Below are 21,740 nucleotides of genomic sequence, written 5' to 3' on the forward strand. Positions count from 1 at the left end.
TTCCCTCTCGAACCGGGCAGAATTAGGGGTTTTTATACCCTACAGGGGTTTTGAAAACTGTCCAATAGTAAGGGTCAGGGGAAAGTGACCTATGGATTTACAGGGAGATAAGCAGGGTCCGAAAGACGGAAGAGAGGGGCTTCTAAAGCCTTAGTCATGCTGACTTGGTATTTCCTAGCTGTCAGGCCTCTGATCGCCAAGGAGGCCATGCAGGTCTTGTGCCTGCTACAATATGGTATGGATATCTCTTTGGTCGTTGGGGTCAGCTGTCCTGGCTCAGTCTTCTCCCAACTTCTTCCACACTCTCAACCTACTCATGGGCAGGGCTGTATGAAAAACAAAAAAAGCCTCAATATTGTGTAATTACTACTCAGCAGTATTGAAAACTTCAGTGTATTATTGACACTGTTTTGGTCACAAATCCAAAGCATGGCACCATAACCTATTATGAAGAAAATTAACTCTCCCTTAGCCCAAGCAATGAGTATTTATAAACTTTTAATCTTATTATATGTTAGTGGAACATCTGCAGATAATGAATATTCATAAAAATCATGGACTTTTCTTCTAGCAGTTCCTCAAGACTCAAATTCTTCTCCCATTCTGAAAGGAGAAATAGACAAACAGATTTTGCATTTCTATCGGAGTTGACCAAACCTAGTCTGCTTCTTGTTTTTATCAGAGAGAACTGTTTTACTGTACCTTGGAGATCTTTGGATCATGCTAACTTTAGATATATTGTCTAGCTGCAAATGGTTCATTTTATTTAGAATGCAGAAATAGAAGGCATTCATTTAAATGCAAATTTGCCACTATGTCCTATGGAATTTCCTCTCACTGAACAGTGTTTTTGTAACTGGAAAAATACTGACACTCATGTATGCCTGCCCCTATTTTCCTGCAATAAAGTGCAAGAGCTGTTAATCATTATAATTTGTGACAAACAACTGCCAAAAAGCAATCTTACATTAAACATCTTGACATACTGATATATGAGTGGGGGATATCTGCCCAGCTTAATGTTTTAATTAAAGTGGAACATTAGAATATTAGCTTTATGTAGAAACAAAAACTCACATTATCTAGAAATAAAAACTCACATTATCTGGATTTTTTCTTGACTGATGCAGAGGTTTTCAAAAGATGATAACCAAATTTAATATTTCATGACAGATAATTTGCATGTTTTCAAAGTCCCACCTTCTCACAGTTGTCAAATCTTTCATATTTCTTTTGAGCAATGTCATGAATCTCACTGCTTTAACAAATATTAACCAGATTACATCACATCATTTGTTTCTCTGTTCATGTGGTCTCAGCATTGAAAAATGAATCGCTGAACTTCAAGTTATTGTGACATTAATGTTTTCAAAGAGAGTGTCAAGGTGCTTGTTTTGTTGGTTTCATCTGTGTTGGGTTTCTTCTTTGGTTTATCTTATTTTGTTTTTCATTTGAAACAGGAATTGGGAGGCAGCCAACAGCTTTAGGACAAGTATGATCAGTATCATGTGATGTTAATGTTGTTTCAAGCTTCACTTTTCTCTTATATATTCCACAAAAAATCCCCTTATGTATTCTACAAAACTATACAAGAATGAAACAAACTTACTCATGAAGTGTCTGTCTGGTTGTGTGGTGGCCTGGCTTTTGATCTTACATTCACTATGAAATATTTATTTCATTTATTGTCTTAGTTTGGTTTAATTTCACATAAGATTCCTTACTTCTTGAACAAACTGCAGCACCTAGTCTTGCAGATAAACCTTAATATATCACTTTAGTCAAAGCTACACTGGACCTGGAATTTAAATATATATTTATGAGCTTTGCAGAATTATAGCCCATAATTGTGTAAGAAATAATACTTTGAAAAATGCTGTTCAGTATTACATTCTTTCATCCCTTTCCCCTTATATCATATTTCGAGCATGCAATCAATTTGCTCTCCACAAAATCTTTCAGGTATCACTCTTGAATATAGTGTGCTTGGTTTCTGTGTCCATGGAGTATTTGTAAGGAGTAATGATATTTTTTTTTAATGCCCCAGCTTTGTTCTGAAAATTAAATAGCATAGAATGCAGTAAATCACGCACCAATTAAAATTCAAAGTGTTAAGATTAGCTAGATGTTCTCCAAGTTGGGTAGTGTTCCCCATTTTCCCCTTTCTGCCTTTTCTTCTTTACTGTAATGTCCTTTTCTTTAACCTGTGTAGTCCTCTCGTTTGACTTTTTTGAGCCATAGCCTGGAGGATTTTTGATGTAAAAGTTCTAAAATCCCTTTTTGACATCAGTAGTAAATATAATAAATGAAGCAGAGCTTGCCACCAAAACTTTGCTACCTCTCCAGAGATCTTTCCCTCTAACACTCCTCAGTGTGGATTGGAAAGACTGTACATACTCTAGTAACTTCCTATGTTCTCCCTCACACTGCTAAGAATGGAAGGAATCTCTCTCCTCAGCACATGTGGCTTTGGACTCTCTCTGAGCCTCTCATGCACCTCTTTAGAGTGGTCAGTGAAGGAGTAGCACATGCTGTACAAAACACCTACCCCATGGTTACCTGAGCAAGCTACACTTTGCATCAGTGTACTTGTTTAGGCTTATTATTTATTCTAAATTTTTATTGAGGAGGATCAGATTATATTAGTGCACATTGTCTCCAGGTAAGAGAAAGCCCATGCTCTGATGAATTTACAGTCAAAATAGACAAACCAGGGTGGGGAACATAAGAACTCACTTTTAGCATGTGAACACAAAAATTTTCCTACGAGGTCCACATCTCCACCTCCTTCTCTTATTTTGTACAACACATATTGTGTCAGATGTGTTAATCTGTGACAGTGCCATCTTTGCTCTCAACACAAAATCAAGCATCAACCAAGATAAAGATTTCACCATTATCTTACAGGCACCTATTTGCTTAATTAGCTGACAACTCTGGCTATAATAAATTATTTTGTGTGAGGACAAAACAGGACAGAGGGGAACGCTTTTGCAGTGTGGATTATTTCAGTGCACTAAGTTTGGGACTAAAGTTTGTGCATAAAAGTGTTTTCATTTCTTAAGAGCAGTACGAACTGGGGATAGGTCCACTTTGATTGCAAAATGCAGCAGCATCAAAAATTCAGAAAATTAATAAAAATCCAGACATTGGGGTCCATGTTTCCTGTGCATACTGCTTTTCAAAGAAAGGGAAAATTATGCAAAACCTCATATTTTGATGGTTAGTTAAGCTACAAAGGCAAGAAAATCCAATGAGAATTCTCTAATTTGACAAAAAAACCCAAAATCTATTTTACCATCACAGAGTCTTTTAATTGCTGGAGCATATATTGGTTCAAGAAAACCATCTTGAAAGTGAAGTCTCTTCTGTGTTAAAACATGTAGATCTGTCTGTAGGAAACTGTGACAGCCATGCAAGGCACTAGTTTGCATTTTTTAGCTACTATCACCCTATGAAAATGAAATCTTGAGCTATGTGCTAGGACCCTCCTGTAAGAGCTAAAACACTTCTTTTGTTCATATTACTTTGGATGAAATACAGCACCCACATCCATCACTTGGAAGGCTAAGTCCGTAGGATCTTGCCTAGCTTTTCTAACAACTTAAAATATATCTAATTAGGGAAATTATTTGGGGAAACTTCAGACAGTTTTGAGCTGAAGAACCCATGATAAATGAAGGATGTGGAAAAACTTGGAAAGGGGCTGACAGAGCGATGCTAAAATGGTGTAAGGCCTAGAGCACATGATCTGCAAAGGAGATGCTTAGTCTGGTAAAGGGAAAATGAAAGCCGTATGTAACAATCTCCAGGAGTACTTCCAATAACTCTTTTTCGGTTTTTTTTTTCTATTTTTCATTTTTTCTTTTTCTTTTTCCTTTACTTTTACTTTTTCTTCTGCTTCGGTTTCTTTATCTTCTGCTGCTGCTTCATGCACTGCTTCTGCATCTGGTTCTTCTTCATTGGCTTCTGCTTCTTCTGTTTCTGCTTCTACTAATTTTCTTTCTCCTGCTTCTTCCTATCCTCCTGCTTATTCTGCTGCTGCTTCTGCTGCATTTCTGCTCCTTCTTCTTCTTCTTCTTCTTCTTCTTCTTCTTCTTCTTCTTCTTCTTCTTCTTCTTCTTCTTCTTCTTCTTCTTCTTCTTCTTCTTCTTCTTCTTCTTCTTCTTCTTCTTCTTCTTCTTCTTCTTCTTCTTCTTCTTCTTCTTCTTCTTCTTCTTCTTCTTCTTCTTCTTCTTCTTCTTCTTCTTCTTCTTCTTCTTCTTCTTCTTCTTCTTCTTCTTCTTCTTCTTCTTCTTCTTCTTCTTCTTCTTCTTCTTCTTCTTCTTCTTCTTCTTCTTCTTCTTCTTCTTCTTCTTCTTCTTCTTCTTCTTCTTCTTCTTCTTCTTCTTCTTCTTCTTCTTCTTCTTCTTCTTCTTCTTCTTCTTCTTCTTCTTCTTCTTCTTCTTCTTCTTCTTCTTCTTCTTCTTCTTCTTCTTCTTCTTCTTCTTCTTCTTCTTCTTCTTCTTCTTCTTCTTCTTCTTCTTCTTCTTCTTCTTCTTCTTCTTCTTCTTCTTCTTCTTCTTCCTCCTCTTCCTTCTTCTTCTTCCTCCTCCTGTTCCTTCTTCTTCTCCTCCTCTAGCAGATGTTATGCCAACTAACCAGTATCTTTAGTGTGTTGGTTTTTGGGAGTTTTTTATGTGAACAAGGCTTATACCATTCCTTTCTCTATATGCCCTTACCAGATGAAACATTCCAAATATCTTTGATCTATCCTGCTGTCTACTCAAAGGAATCTGCAATTCTCTGGAGGGAAAAATTAAATTATTTATACAGTTTAAAATCACTGTGTGTAGGCAAAGAGTATTAGAATCACTGTGAAACCCACATAAATTAAAATTGTAAATGCAATTATTTGTTTCTTATTTAGATGAGGTTTTTTTTAAATTCAGTGCAGTAGTTCTGCATTCATGAGTGGATAACTGGACAAGGATTATCTATAGCATTGTGATGGTGGATAGAGCTGCCTTCCAAAGTGACCCAAGCAGACTGGAGAAATTACACAGGCTCCAAGACCACATGGCCATGACTGATAGTGCCTTGACAGAGCCTTTTCTGTGACCAAGTTGTCCTTTACCTTCTCAGTCCAATTCACTGTGAGGACCATGGAGAGCACATCCAGGTACCTGCTGGCACACTGTGCTGGTTTGGGCTGAGACACAGCTGATTTTCTTCCTAGGAGGTTATGTGGTGCTGTGCTTTGGATTTGTGACCAAAACAGTGTCAATAATACATGAAACTTCTGTTATAGCTGAGCAGCACTTGCACAATATCAAGGCCTTTTCTGTTTCTCACACAGCCCTGCCAGTGAGCAACCTGGGGGTGTGCAAGAAGCTGGGAGAGGACAGAGCCATGGCAGCTGGCCCCAGTGACCAAAGGGATGTTCCATACATGTGGTATGGAACCCATATATACACAGCTCAGTGTAAAAATCCAGGGAAAAGGAGGGAGGGTGGAGATTCAGATTTACTGTGTTTGTCTTTCCATGTAACCATTCTGTGTCATTGAACCCTGCTTTCCTGGAAGTGTCAAAACGTCTGCCAATTGAATGGAATTAATGAATTAATTCCTTATTTTTCATTTGCTCATGAATGCAGTTTTTGTTTTATCCTCTTTCTATTCCATGTCTCTTTTCAAATTTTTTGTTACTCATTCTGCCTGTGGGGAGTAAGAGCCATCTTTTGATTCTCATGTTTTTTGTACAGTAAAAAAAAAGTGTCTTGTATCTGCACCTGCTTTTATGATTCCTTCACAAAGTGTTGTACAGGGAACTCAGTATACATCCAAATCGGACAATCTATCTCTAATAAAACTTTAGCCTTTCAAGAAGGAAGCAATTTCTCCTTTCCAAGTACAGCTACTTGTGAAATGACGGTTGAGTAGCCAGATATTAGAACAGAGGAAACTTTAAGAATGAAACAACACATATTTATGGATGTATTATGAAATTCAAAACCAGGAGAAAAATGGAAGTAAAATGTGATTATGATAATTTCAGCTATCTAAAATGTATTTGTCCTTGAAGAGACATAAATTTGAGTAGGAGATAACCTCAGGTAAACATATCTTAATATATCATTTTATTAATGTCTCACAAAAATATATATTTCTACTGCAATGATCCTGACAGTGAGACTGCTGTGCATTGAGGAGTTAGTGATGTACACAACAGGTTCCTGAATAGGGCCTGGTTTGTGCTGTGCCACACATACAGCATGGCCTTCATGCTTGTGTTGGACACAGATTCCTTGGACACAGACCAATCACTGTGACAAACAAATCTCCCGGCAGTTTCCACTTGGTACTGGCTACCTGTGTGCCCTTTCTTCTCTCTTATTGTACCCCAAGAAGTTCTCATGTGAAAACTCCAAAAGAGTAGGGAGCAAGGTTTATTTTATTCAAGCATGTTTCAGATATTTTTACAGGCTCAACAAAAATCTGTGAGACATACAGGTGACTAGAAGTATCCTCAAAGAGTTGCACCTTCTGAGAAAAGTGCAGAAATATCCTGCAGAATTATGCATTTAGAATTTTGGGATTCTCTAAACATTTGTTAGCTTTGTCTTTGTGAGATCGCTTTCTTACTGGAGTGTCCACCAGCACAGCACACAACAAATAACATCAGTCATCCAATTTCAGTTGTTTCTAAAAAACTTTTGGAGGCAAATAATAAAGGTTTAGACATAATAAATATAATTGCTAGTCAGACTCCATAGAAATATTACACAGATCTTTTGTGTGCCTTTTATTTTAAATCTTAGCATGTGTTTAGTCTCTAACAGTTAAAGTTCTGCCTCTCATGTCTCTCTCATACTATCAGTTCAAAGAGGTAAGCAAAAGTACTTTCCTTTTGTTCTGTTCTCTTTTGTCAAACCTGACTTTGGTCTAAATCAATCCAGTCTAAATTCTATCCCTATCAAGAGATGTTTGCCTTCAGACCTTGCATAAAAATATTCTTTGAAATAGCAAAGGCTGCTATAATTTCAGACACTTTCCAGGACTTTCAAGGCAGCCCGCAAAGCCTCATTCAAAGGCATTGAGGCCTAAATAACCAGTGGGATTTTATCTATCCTTTTATATAAGCATGGAATTTTGGTATGTTACAAAAGACAAGTTATATATGCCATTCTGTAGCTTTTTACAATGATTAGTTATGCATGATTAGAGAAGTTTTTTGGTAATTTATCAGTGTACTAAGACCAAATACCTAAGAATTTCCAAACTGAAGTGCTTAATGAAAGACTTAGATTTTATGCATTTTCTAACTAAGATCATTGGCACAGCATTTCGATTATATGGGTTTACTTCTGGACATCAATGTTAGCATTTTTCTTCTACTTCTTGTTCCTAGATAATGAGTCCTTAAAGCTAAGATTCTTGACTCTTAATCCAAAATTTTATGTCCCTTGGGAGAGAAATTTTAGTGCATCTCAAAAATAAGTTTTAAAAGATAATGACTTCAGAATTCCTAAGAGCATCATAATTGAATATGCAAAAAGAAACAATAAGAAAACCCCCAAACTCTCAAATATGTAGAAGAGGTTCTACTAATTAAGATAACATGGGAGGTTTCTCACAGTAGAGAGTGTTCTTGGTTAAACAGTTGCTCACTTCTTCATGGCTTTCACACTCCTAGCAAAACTGGAGGAACGATCAAAAGAAAAAATTGAGGTCCTTAACCTCATTTTCTTTCCTGTCTTCATGCTTATATCAAACATGCATATATGACAATAGAGACTCAATGCATGAGGGAAAAAAAAAGAAATTATGAGCAAACTAAGTAGGAATGCTGAATCCCAAGATAAAATCTATAGCTAATGATTATCCAAACAGGTTTATTTTAAGTGCAGTGAAAGGAGTGGAGTTGGAAAGAAGATGATATGTCTTTAAAAAGTTACTTTGCCGCATGTTGCAAGGTGATACAGAAGCTGTCAACATAGAACTCAAAATTAACAAAATGCTTTGGCTGGATTTTCCCCAGAGAGGTACTTCAAAAAGCAGGTATAAAAAAACCACAGGAGTCTTTGTAAAACAAATGAACAGTGCCTCTTAATTAAGAGACTCCCTCAGCACTCTTGGCAAGTCAAGGAAAAGCATGATTATATCAAAATCAGCTGGCTATTTTAAATTAATTTAGGATTTGTGCCACATATAGGCCTGACAGCTCTGGAGACTGAAATCACTCAATAGTAAACAAGGAAGCAACTGTGCAGACCTCCCTACCTTCTTCCTGCAAAAGTGTCTTGTGCCTATCATCTCAGAGCTCTCCCAAGATGCTTCCATTCCTTCTCAAGCCTGTTTCATGCAAGCCTTTTTGATGACTACTCAAAGTCTAGTCCTGTCACCACAAGGATTCCTGCTGTGCTTAAGCACGTGACTTAAGGGGGGAGTAGGGAGTGCTAAGTTTGCTGGGAGATATTCATGTTCTTGTAAATAAAGCAATATGCAATTTCTGAGAACACGCAAATGGATTTTCATCCGTTTTTACCCTGTAAATGATTACTGTTCAAAACTTAAATAAGAATCAAGAGTTAAATTTAAATTTAGTCCCTACTCCTGAGCAAACTCTCAACTCCACTGTGTCTGTTGCACAGATTTATCAGGAGTCTGCACATGGAAATTTATTGACCTTTTCTGATCTTCCAAAAAAAAAGCTTAAAGCAGTTTTTAAAGAGGTTCAACCAATTTTAGCATGTTTTTTTCTATCTAACAGTGCTACTGATCCACAGCTACAAATGGTCAAATTTGCTTCATGTAAGAATTGCAACATCAGCATAAACCGGCTCACATGAATAAATTTGAGAGCACTTTTGTGAGATCTGTAAAGAAGACTGTTTCATCTTGTTTTGCAGAGTAGAATTAATTAAATCCAGGAATATCAAACAATTAATTTTGAGTATGTCTGAAGTATCTGGAAGATGGAAAGCTTGATTCATATGATCTTATTGTTCATTCTGTAATGTTTAGCTACTTTTTTTTATAAAGATGATTTCTTTCTAGATTTGTATAATATGGTCTTTTCACTAGACAAAATGAGACATTGCCTTTGTAAATTTGCTAAATCAATTGTGCATTAAAACATGACTAATGAAGCACGCAAATCAGATTCTTACTTTTGTCATTTTATTGTCTTTAGAAATGGTGAATTTCCTATTTGGTAGATGAAAAGCTTTCTCATTCATTGTGTAGGTTAAGCAGGCTTTTGTAAAGAAATGGAGTTCAACTCAAAACTCAAACGGATTTTAATTTATTTTATTCTTTAGTGATGCTGCTGTAAAGATGTTGGCTATACAAGAATAAAGTAGCTTATCAAATTTCCTGCACTGATACTGAATCCCTGTAGGGAGAAAGATAACTATTAGCTGCAGTTACAGAATAGAAATAGATTGTTTTGGCCTGATCTTACAAAATAAAAACTGAGTTTGGAGATTTTTTTGTTGTTGTTTTGGAATATCTGTCAGTTTTTCCATTTTGGATAAATCAAATATCAAGCAACCACAGATAAATCAACCCAAATGAAGAGACTGTTCTTTCTGTATCCATAAGATACAAAATTAGCTGCCAAAGGCACATGGTGGATTGATGGGAAAAGGAGAAACCTGAGCAGAAAACAGTGAGACACATGAATAGTGCATTGTCATTTAAGCATTCTACACAAAATCTGATCATCACTGGCTTTGATGGATTTTTATGAGGTTTTGAGGAAATTCATCTCATTATAAGCAGAACATAACACGCATGAAGAAAGATTTCATTTCAGAGTTTATTTTTAGGGACATATTCAAAGAGTAAATCTGGAAAACATATCACAGGGTCATAGAATGGTTTGTGTTAGAAAGGACTTCAAAGACCATCTAATTCCAATCCCACTGCCCATGGGTGAATTTTTAGGATCAATGCTTCATTTGCCTGGTTGCACCTGAAAAGAAAATGCATTTTCTAATGACATTGAAAGCAAAACATTATTTGGATTGTATAATCTCAACTTTTTTTTCCTGACAGAATCTTAATATTTAGCTTCTGACTTTCACTTTTGTGAAATTTCCTTCAAAAATTGAAAGTTACATGTTCAGGGACGCACATATAGTCAAAAATAAGATTTCCTTTCGTGAAAAAGACAGCCCTTACCAAGATATTTTCCCAAGAAAGATGATTTTTAATTGATTAATTTGTTTTCACAAAGGAAATATGTCACAGACATATTTTATTAAAAATCCTATTGCCAGGATAATTTTTCCTGAGAAGCTGGGAAGCTTCAGCTTCTCCATGTTTTGCTGCTTTGGAATGTGATTTGGAGAATTGTTTACCCAGCATGTGAAATTGTTTTTACTTGATGGCCAATGACAGCCACCTGTGTTGAGGCTGTGAGCAGTCACAGGATTTTGTTACTCATTCCTTTCCTTTCTTTTCTAGCCTTCTCATGGATCCTTTCTCTCTATTCTTTTTAGCGCAGTTTTAGTATAGCGTTTTAATATAATGTAATATCATAAAATAATAAATCAGCCTTCTGAAACATGGAGTCAAGATTCTCATCTCTTCCCTCATCCTGGGACCCTCGAACACAACCATAGAAATAGATTTCTCTGATTCCCATTAGTTAATGCTTACATGTTTGGAGTCACAAACAGCTCCTAATAACTCTCCAGGTAAAAAATTGCTTAGATTTATGTCTGAGTGTATATGCTGGGAGCAGACTTTTTAAAACAAAGGACATCATTTGTAAAAGGCTGCTGTTTTTGAATATGCACTGAACTTGGCATTACATGAGCTAAAAAATGCCAGGAACTAGTCATTGGGGAGTCTAAGGTCTATGACAGAACAATCTGCTGACTATCGTTTTGCAGTTCAAGAGATTCCTGCCTGTGTCTCTCCCTCTTGGCCACTGTGCTGCTTGTGTCTGTTCTGGCAGTGAGGGAGGAGACAGGGAACACAAGCCTTCAATGAACCACTGCAGCGGAAAATCTCGTCACATAGCACATTCTGCCAGGAAAAGTGCTTTGGTCTAAAATATCATGCCACAGAGAGTTTGAAAAGTACACGTTGCTTTCTTTCTCTTCTGTGGTTGAGTGGAAGTTTCTAACAGCAAGGACAAAAGGCAGCTGGGTAACTCTGTAAGCTCCTTCAGAAAGGGAACACCAGAACTTGCTTATACAGACCCAGGTTATTAACTAAGTTGTAAATAGGTGTCACTTTGCATTGGCAGTAACTTGAAAAAGGAAGTATTCTATTATGGCTGTCCAACTTTTCCTTTTCATTACCTAGCTGATGATTGTTATGGGCCATAGGTTAATTTTTGTTGTTTATTTATTTGCTGGATATTTAGTACTGCAGATTATTTCTGTTCTTTAAACAGAACTCATAGTGCTTTTGAAAGCAGAGATGTATATATTTGCATTAGGAACAAGCAGAGTTCTTGGAAATTTTTCTGAGATTCACTTGAATATGTCAAAGTGGGTGTGTGTCTAATTTGATTGGCTCATTTGCTGTGTTAAGAAATTGCTGTTCCTTTGGAGTCATGTGCTTTCTTTTAAGGAACAATCTGATGGAAACTCATACTCTCAAAAAGCACAGCAAGTTGCATCTACAAAAGCAAGTTTGTGTTCAATCCTCATCTGCAGAAGTCATCCCACTGTCATAAACAAATCATGTTTGTATTCACAATCCTCACACAGACCACAGTACCATGATGCTACTAGAAACTAAAATTCTCTGTCTCAGATATTCTTTAGCATATTGGCTTACTTTAAGAACTAATTCAGCTTTTTCGGGTAAGCCTGCTTTTTCTTTCAGAACCAAGAATTCAAATTTCATCTTGTAGTCAAATATGCAAATTTACAATAATGGTGAAGTTATATTGGGGTTTATTTGGGTTTAAAATAGCCCAAGGCACAAATGATTGTGACACATGGTTTGAAGGGTCTTAGGAATTGAGAATGTGATAGTCTTCTTTGTGCTTTTTATTTTACATCTGTGCCAAAAGTATCACAGTCTCATTCTTTTCTGTAACATCCTCAGAAAGATTATGCTGTTGAAAAGCAATTTTTCGATAGCCATTTCTAGAGCAGAACTGCATATTAATTTCTTTAAAATTTATGTTTTTACACTCACATGCAATAAATGATGATTTCTGACAATAAAAAAGGGAGCAGATTAGAAATTGTCCCAGTCAACAGCATTTGCTGTGTTTAAAGTGAGATAGCAGTGAGAGCCTTTCACATACACTGCAACACAGGTATTCAAACTGGGAAGAAAAAGCTCTTCTTAGCACCTAACAATGACTGGAAGCATTGGCTGGACTTCCCCAGCTGAAATCATAAAGCCAAGAGTACAAATTACAGATTTCAAAGACCTGGGAAGATCAACCACCAATACATCACCTCACTCCCGTGAAAACATAGACATTGAGAGAAATTCAATGTACATCTTCCCAGCTCACTGGACAAGCACCAGTTGCCAAAGCTTTATCATTAGCAGCAGCGTATAGAACCCTTAAGACTCTAGAATTTTTCACTGCCATGTCTGTGTTTTCCTTTTGAGGTAGATTCTTCTGCACTGTTCTTATTTAAGAAGCAAATCTCCATTCAAATGGAGATTAAACTACAGAAAGGAAGTGCTGTAGTAGTGTGGGAAGGAAACTTAAGAGACTCTGAAAGGAAGGACGGTAAGGACCACTAAGGGAGTCTCAGAGTGACTTTGTTTTCATTACTGTGATAAAATTCTTCATTATCCTTGATTTTGTTTGTATGAAAAGGTTAATAGATTTGGTCAAATTCAAAATCAGATCTGCTGTTTGAGGTGCTATGAGATAATAATAAAATCATAAGATTTTAAAGGGAATTGCAGTTGTTAGAACTATGATAAAGAATATGTTTCAAAACACCTCAGTTTTTCTGGGGAAAAAACCAAGCAGATTCATGATTGGTAGGAAATATTCAGAAAATTAAGTGTTTAATATTATTAAATTTGAGAATATTACAATGAAGAATTAGAGAAGAAGAAATTTTTTAAAGGAATATGCCATGAAAAAGGCCTGTGGTATTGAACTTTGATAACACACAGCAGTAGTCTCTCTTCCCCTGGTGCTGACAAAATTGTCCTCTGCGCAGTTCTAGACATGTCCTTAAAGATGGATAATCCCATAAAAGGTGAAGGAAAAGAAAGAGAGAAAAAAAATCTGATGGGTCTGTTTGGAGGGATTAATTTTTGGGGAAAGAATATGTGAAGAAAGATATAAATATGCCTTGCCTGACTGAGACACCATTAAAAAGGAGAAGGGACAGAAGTATCTACATTTTTTTCCCAAGAGTAAACAAGTCTTGAGTTTATTTTTAGACCTTTTTTTCCTTCAAACACATATTCCCATTGAAGTTTCCTAGGGGAAAAAACAAAAACCAAACCTTCCAGAATTAAACCCTTTCATATCAGCAGAACAGAGATCTACTATATCTGACACCATCAATTAGTCAGCATTCTCTAGCAGGGATTTTAATATCACACTTTATAAATACATAAAACAGATTTCTTGGGATTTATAAGCTCCGTATGAGTAAAAAATATGAAAAAAAATTAAAAATAAGAAAAAATACTAATTTTCAATTTTTAAGATACCTAGAGATTCCCTCACCTTCCCTATGACACAAAAGGCCTTATGCAACCAGTGGTCAGTGTTTAAAATACTGCATTAAAATGAGCAATCCTGAAACAGAGTAAGCATTCTCACCATCCTCCAGTGGAAGGCTTTTGTAGCCCTCTCTCTTATTAGCTGCAATGATAGCATTTCCTTAGGAGTGATGTCTTTAAAAAATTCTGGTCCTGTCTGACCTGTAATTTGGATCTTTAGCTCAATGGATCTGAGAATCAGGCCCATTGTGTTTAACTAGGATTGCTGCATTTGTCTCCTTTTTAATTTAAAATTGACTGTAAATTGATATTTATTATTCTTTGAAATAATTAATCTTCAATTTCTGTTCAAGGTCAGCCTACCCACATTCATTTACCTTTGGAACAGGAACTGTTGCAGGTTTTCGCATAGAACAAGGGCAGCTTGGAGAAAGGAAGGGGGCAGAGGCTGACACCAAGCAGAAAATATTTAGCAGGTCTTAAACTGAAGAGGCAGGGCTGAAGGAAGTGAAAACGGGCCTGCATCAAATTTAGCAATAAAACCATATCCTACTGCTTTGGACTGAAGCAAGAAAAATATTATAGTAATAAAATTAAATAATGTGATAATGTATGTAATAAGATTTGCCATGACACAGCTCTCTTTGCAGTGCATATGGCACGATGAGCAGAGTTAATTTTTCATTGCTTTTGGGAATGTGATGTTCTCTTGTTAAGGTGCAAACTGACTTGTCATCACTTCTGGGAATACAGTTTTAGTGGTCTGGTATTATTTCTTCGGGTAAATATACACTGACATTACTTAACATACATTAGCAGCAGAGTGTGTCTAGCTAGGAAAATGCAAATCCCAAGTTTTAAGATGTCAATATGGAATAAAAACTGCAACCTGGCAAAGAAAATTCCTAAATTTAAAGCAGTGAGATTGGCAGATTTTTTTATTCTGTCATAGGAACTGATTACTCTTTTCACTTAGAAACCTTTGATACTGAAATCTTCTACAACAAAAAGTCAAATTTTAAAACATTTTGTGTCAAGAAACTGAAGTAGATAAAACACAATTTAAAATCATATTTGAATATCTTGCTTTATTAGCCATATTTCAGAAGCTAGTCTCTATCGTTTTCCCTAATAATTTGTTAGATGACCAGAACGGTTTGAAAGAGATGTCTCATTACAGTGTCCATACTTTTATTTTAATCCACATTCCTCAATTTACTGTATGTGGAAAATAAGACCAAGGTGATTTATTAAATTGGTTTCATGGTCAGTGGATCTGATGCCCAATAGTATCTCACTTACAAACCTGTTAAATTGATAATAAGATAATTCAAGATAAAGTCCATAACCCTTAAACTGTTTTTTTTTTAAGCATTGATTCAGAACACTCACTCCAGGAAGAAAGCTTAGGCACATAAATTAAATATGACCAGACCCTGGTGCTAAAATGTGTAAAATAGTGTAGCCCAGGTCTTCATAACACTCAAAAGTATTTAGAAATCCACTCACATGCAAGCTTCAAAACTTAAGCATTTCCTCTTGTTTTTCTGTTTACTTCTGTTTCATAAACAAAATTTATCTATACCACTGCCTACCAAATATGATTTTTCATGCCACACTAAGCTCAGTGGACTAGTATTCTTCTGTCAAGAATTTGTGATGCAAAATAAGAAAATGTTAATCTCAAAGCTACTAATACTAAATGTTTTTTAACAAGGAGAATCGGTGGTAAAAATGAAGCACTTAGACAGCAGCTAATGATTCAAGAATTATAGAACCAGAGAAGCAGTGAATGGAATGAACCTCAGAGGTCTCCATCCAAATTTCATTATTGGAGTGGGACTGTTGCCAACGCTCTATGAGATGAATCTTGAAAGTGCTCAGACATGTAGATCACCCAGGCTCTCTGAGAGAAATCTTCTGATTCTGCCCTACTCAATGAATACGTTCATTTCCTCTAAGATAAAAACAGCTTTCCCCAAGTTTTTGGGAATTCCCAAGACATTTGCAGCCTGTTGGCCCTTTTTGTATCATCTACCCTAACTGAGAAGAGTTTTGCTCTGTCATCCTCCTGAACTGCCCTTCATGTAATTATGAACAAACTCAGCTCCATCTTTAAGATCAGCTCCACCTGTGGGACCAGGAAGGCCAGTGTGATGCCCTGCTGCCCTCAGAGTGCCTTCTGGCCAGGGGAGCTCGGCATGGTGCTCTGCTGCCCCTCAGGGGACCTTACCTCTGAGACCCAGTGGCTTGTTGTGGTGCCTCTCTCTCCTCAAGGCTGACAGTTTTGGGCCAGCATAGTGCTCCAGTCTCACTGTGATCCCATTCCCCTCCTAGCTGTCCTAGGTAGGCTGGAGGGGTGTCATGCTCCCATTCAGGATGCCCTGCCTTGAGTTCAATCAGAGACCCCCGTTGTCCTCCAGGGCTCTCCAGGCAGCCCTGCCTCCAGGCTGTAGCAAGGATTCCTGCCTCACTCAAGTCTGCTCTGTTTCTGGATCAATTCCTTTTAGGAGAAGCTGCCCAGTGTCCTTGGCCTGGCAGGTAGGCTAGGTCCCTTTGAGACTGCCTTGTTTTCAGGGTATGGTGTGGTGCCCCAGACCCTCTCAAGTCCTCCACCTGACAGGCCAGCATCGTGCTCCATGCTCCTTGAGGCTGTGCTGCCTCCATGCCCAGGATGCAAGCTCAGTATCCTTTCAGCTGGAATCACTACATGATCTGATCACTTGATCAGGAGGTCATTGCATGTCTTGATTGCCCCTTCAAAATACTGCACGTTGCAGTTCAGTAAGTGATTACAATTAATAATAGAAGAGAAGTTGTAAGTAAAACAGGTGTTGCTTGTGAGAATAAGTGCAGACCAGCAGTGACATTAGAGATTGGGCCACCAAGGCCTTCGTCAAGTATAAAGGGTGTTGAGAGAGCCAGAGTCCTTCAAAGGCCCTTCTCTACAAATGACTCCTCTGAAATGGACAGCCTCTCCTGGGGCAGGCCATTAGCTCCACTGGTCTGAAACCCTGCGAACAGCAACTGGAGTCAGACCACAGATTGGAGAGGCCTGTATTTGTCTGTGATACTAAAATTGTGAATACAGGCATTAGTGAATCACTACCTCCACCATAAACACAGGACTGAAGCTGTGTCTTTAATCATTTTTTTTTAGCACTAAAGGCAAAATTTCTGTCCCTTTCTCTTTGGACTTGCCCTCCAACAGCATCAGTATTGTGCTAGTTCAGCTCTTTTTTTCAGCTATACAATGAATTAGTTCAGTGAATGAAATGGAATAAAAGTAAACCCTCCAAAAGAACAATGTCACACTCCCTAAAAATATTTTGGTTTGTGATTTTAATCAGTGCCTTGATCTGGATTGACTTGCATCCATACAGACAAGTGGGTTTGCAAACAAAAAAAAGCAACAACTGGCAACAGATCTTGCTGTTGAGAAAATTGCTGTCTTCAGCTGCATCTCGAACTCACCAAGTAATTTCATACACTGGTACACATAAATGGTCATTAGAGAATAATTACTTCTATAACTACCAGCTTCAGCAAATTTCTAGATCGGGGATTAAAACTGTGTTCCTTTAATAACTTCTTGTGTCACTGTCAAATTGATCCTTGTGATGTTGAAATAGGAGTCTCAATGGAAGCAATTTCTTACCTTTCCAGAAAACAGAACTTCCCTAAATAGTCAGTACAGAGCTGCTCCGGAAAGTCTTCATATTTTACAGAAACAAAACAGAAAAGCCCAACTTGTCACTTTCTCCAGAACACAGAGCATGGGATTTTGCTGCACTTTAGATCAGGACAGAATAAAGCATGCTTTAATTATTAAGGAATAATTGTATCCACATGAAGGAGTTTGGGAACTTACTGCCTTTGTGAAAGAGTGGTTATTGATGCATAAAACATTACAACATTGCAGAGCCATGGTTATTTCTATTTCCCCTTTCCTTGTTGACAAGGACAGCAGCCGACTGTCAGTGCTCTGGAGGAGGCTGTTAAGGGTAAGTTCTGCCTGCATGAGTTTGGTCCCAGGGATCCCTGGAGCGGATCCAGAGTTAGGCATTCCAGAAGGTAAAGTTCTCCCTTTCAGACAGACGTGGATGAGCAAATTCTGGACTCTTAATGTTACTATTGATGGGCTGCTCTGAGGTGTTATATGCTGATCAATGTAGCAGGGCAACATTGATCATCATATAACAATTGCCAGGCAAGTATGAATAATTAAGTTCTGTTATTTTTGCCACTTTCATGTGTTTCCATAATACCTGTCTAACTACAATTTAACTAATAAAAGTTACATCCCTAACAACTCCACAGCAGCATATCAAAGGTCAAATTCTGGGCCTTCAACACCAGTCTAATTATTCTAGGCATGTCAGCTCAATAGGGACCATAAGAAAGTTTGCTTTTGAGACAAGTCCCAGTTTCTCATGGGGTTTCAGCGCCCCACATTCCTTCCTTTGTCAATTCCTCCCTCTAAAGGTTCCATTGGAGGTGATATACCTGAGAACAGGTGCACAGAGAATAAGATATATTGCTTAAGAACAAATTCATTTTTTGCATAAGATAATATTCACATAGGAAATTAAATCTCTCAAACAGGTTGGTTGGTGAACTGGTATCTGAACAACGACCCTGTAAGTCTCTGTTGCAAGTGTCTTTGTAAAAACATCTTCAGCTGAGTCTAGTGAGAATAACGGAACTGTTTCTCTGCTGAATTCTTATAATACAGCTGGCAAAGAGTCTTATGTGCAAACCTAGTCTAGATGTCTCAAGTGTTTGACCATTTCTGTAACTACAGGAGCAAGAAAAAGACTAATTACAAGTATCTATGTACAGTTTGGCCAATCCTTCAGCATCAATTACCTGGGAGCATCTCTGAGACAATAATGCCATCAATCAGCTTATAAGCAGCAGGAGCTGCCTCAGGAAACCTCCAGGACCAGCTGAAATTCTGTCTCGGAGAGCTTCTGCTGTGGTTTCTCACCTTTTTGTGAAGGCAACTAGGAGTTTGGTTGCCCCCACTCATGTCATGTCAGTCCATTATCTCAAATGGGTTGTCTCGGGCAGCAGGATCAGCCTGCAGAATTCCTCAGCCACCCAGGGAATTTGTGGTTGTGCTGAGTGTGCACATTGGCACAGGCAGGATACACAGCTACAGTGTGACTGCAACTGGTCACAAATAAGTATATCTGGATGTTATATACCAGTTAAGGAATTGCTGGCATGGCAATGTTTAGAAAACTGAGAGATCAGGGCGAGAAGTTCCAGTTTGAAATGAGAAAAACAGATTTTTTTCTAAAATCATCCATCAGCAATTCGCTTCTTGGCTACACTCAGTGCTTCTCTTATACTGATCATAATCATATGCAGAACTCTTAGTCTTTAACAATTGTGTTTTAAATTTTTGTGAGTACACATGGACCTGATGGCTCAGAGGTCAGAACAAGTGGGATTGAGAGCACAGTACAAGCCATGTTGGAATATCCTGATTAGTACAATTATATGTTATAGTTTTCAAAGGCCTCTGCAATAGTCCCAAGTTATAGATCAAATGCAAATCTTACATCACAATTAAAACTTAAAATCCTTCATTCTTTCCACAAGGGGAATTCTGGTTGCTTTTCTTTCAGGGCATTCTCAGATGCGAGAGGTTTTGGGTCATTCACTACTATATTTGTACTGAAGATAAAATAACTATTAAATATAGCAGAGAGGCAAAACATTTTTTAAAATATCTAATATAAAAATATATGAAATAAACTCATCCCTATGGAATAACCATGATTAGGCTAATGTATTTGACAATGTTCTGGACTTGACCATATCGTCAATCTTTTTAGTTCTCTTTCTCCTGCAAACCACAGTTTGAGAGCTTTTTGTCCTTTCTTACTGTAAATTTTAAGACTCTACTGGATACTGAAACATTTTGGTTTACAGTGCATGAAATTATTAGTATAATTTTAATTTGAAGTCTATGTGTGTTTGCAACTATATTCTAATTATCGTTGTAATATGATACAATAATATTAAAAATATTATCGGAATACCTATTTGGATGATGTTTTAATCCACTCCCTGAAATAACAATCCGGGTGGTCTCTCCCATTCTTGTGTCACATAGAAGAAGTCCTTTAAATAATACTTTGCACTTAGGGAGACTTTTATATTATCTCTAAACATGTACAATACAAAGCATGTCCTGCCAGCTGATCATCCACACCCCAAAAATGCAGGGTAATATTATAGATTAACTTAAATATTAATATAATAGATCACACCTCTTGAAGATAAAATCATCTAGTTTTTGGGATAGAGACAAGATGAAAATCTAATGCTTCTAGCCATGTGTGTATTTCTAACTTAGGCATTAGTAATTTCAATATGCTTTCTCACAAAAAAATGTTATTCAAGGTTTATACTCCTATTTGACTATAATTTCCAGGAACCATTATGGGATTCATTGTGGATTAAGATTGTTGGTGTTCAGTTTTTTTATTTATCCTGGCATCAAAAGACAGAACAGCTCAAATTCGTACTGAGCTCATACTCCTACAAAATGAACATGACCTTTCATATGCCATTTTAAAAACATGCCTTACATTTGCTTATAATTTAAATCTTCTGTGGTTTAAATTGCTGTAATTTCCCTTTTCCTCCTCACCAAGCTGGTAATTCTTTATAAGCTATACACACACGGATTTACTACCTAGAAGTCATAATTTTTATGTATTTCCAGAACATATTAGGTGCAAGGGAGAGAATATGCCACTTTCTTATATTTTTTCTGTCATTAAGAAATTACATATTTTTTCAAACCTCTTGCAGGTTCCAATACTGCAGTAAGGATCAGCATATTTTCATTTGGAATTGCAGTGGCGTACCCTTCTTGTTAAACCCATCTAGAAAACCCATCTAACCCATCTGACAGAGCCATCTAAGCTATTTTCATAGATTTTCCAGTTAAAATGAGTGCTCCCAAAGCATTATGTGTATCACTGAAGGAGACAAAATAAATGCCTCATCCATTTTCTAGGTGGGTTTAATAAGATGGGGTTTCTAGACCCCAACAACAATAACAGTATTGTTATTTCCACACTGAAGAAGATAGTGTTCCCAATGAAAAGGAATGGATCACACAAATTAGCTTAGTCACAAGAAGAGTTCTAATTTTGCATAATTTCTTTTTTCTAAATCCTCCATTTTAAATTATGTATGGTTTTGATCGAGCAGCTTGAATTTCTTTTTTTTTTTTCCAGAATGCCATTTCTTAGGTTTATGGACAGAAAGATCCTGTCAGGTACTGAAATAGACCTGAAAACTGGCTCTGGTCCAGCTCTCCTGGAATTTGTTTTATGTTTCATGTAATTCACTTGAGCTCTGTGGCAAAACTGTAATGCAAGAATCAGGGAAATATTGCTTTGCTGCCTCTATTTTGTGGCAAACTACCAAAGCAGGATCTGAAGGTCAATACCTGGAACAATGGGATTTGAAGATTGATGGGCTTCTCTAGGCCACATCTGTAACAAAAATAACTGGTGTAAGAAACTCCTTCCTTAAGGAAGAGAACTCTTTCCTTTACCTTGCCTTTAAAAGTACTAGCAGTGTTCTCAGAAGCAAGTTTCACCCAAACTGTGAACTCTGCTACACTGATTTCTCTAGTTAGATAAATTATGCCCAAAACATCTGCAATTCCAGAGGCTTTTTATTATATCAAGCAGGTTTCTGAACACTACAAGAAAAAACATTATATACTACTTAAGTACTGTTTCTTTTCCTGAAAGAAAATACAAACATACCACATACAAAGTTCATGTAATTCTCCGTATTGGCTCCTTTATTATACCCCTTCTATTTTATGTAGTTTGAAAAAGAGAAAAAAGGGAGACCATTAACACCTAGGTCACACAATTAAACCTGTATTATGGAGATTGTAGTATAAATAAGTTGATCTTCTCCCTGGCAGCAATCACAGACGAATTAGCAGAGTCTCCCAATTCTGCGAAAGTCCACAGCCACATCAAGTGCCAAGGTCTACTACCACATCAATAATCCAGGAGGATGAGCTCTGTTTGCAG

This window comes from Passer montanus, unplaced genomic scaffold (assembly GCF_014805655.1).
Source record: "Passer montanus isolate IOZ18808 unplaced genomic scaffold, ASM1480565v1 scaffold137, whole genome shotgun sequence".
NCBI lineage: Eukaryota > Metazoa > Chordata > Aves > Passeriformes > Passeridae > Passer > Passer montanus.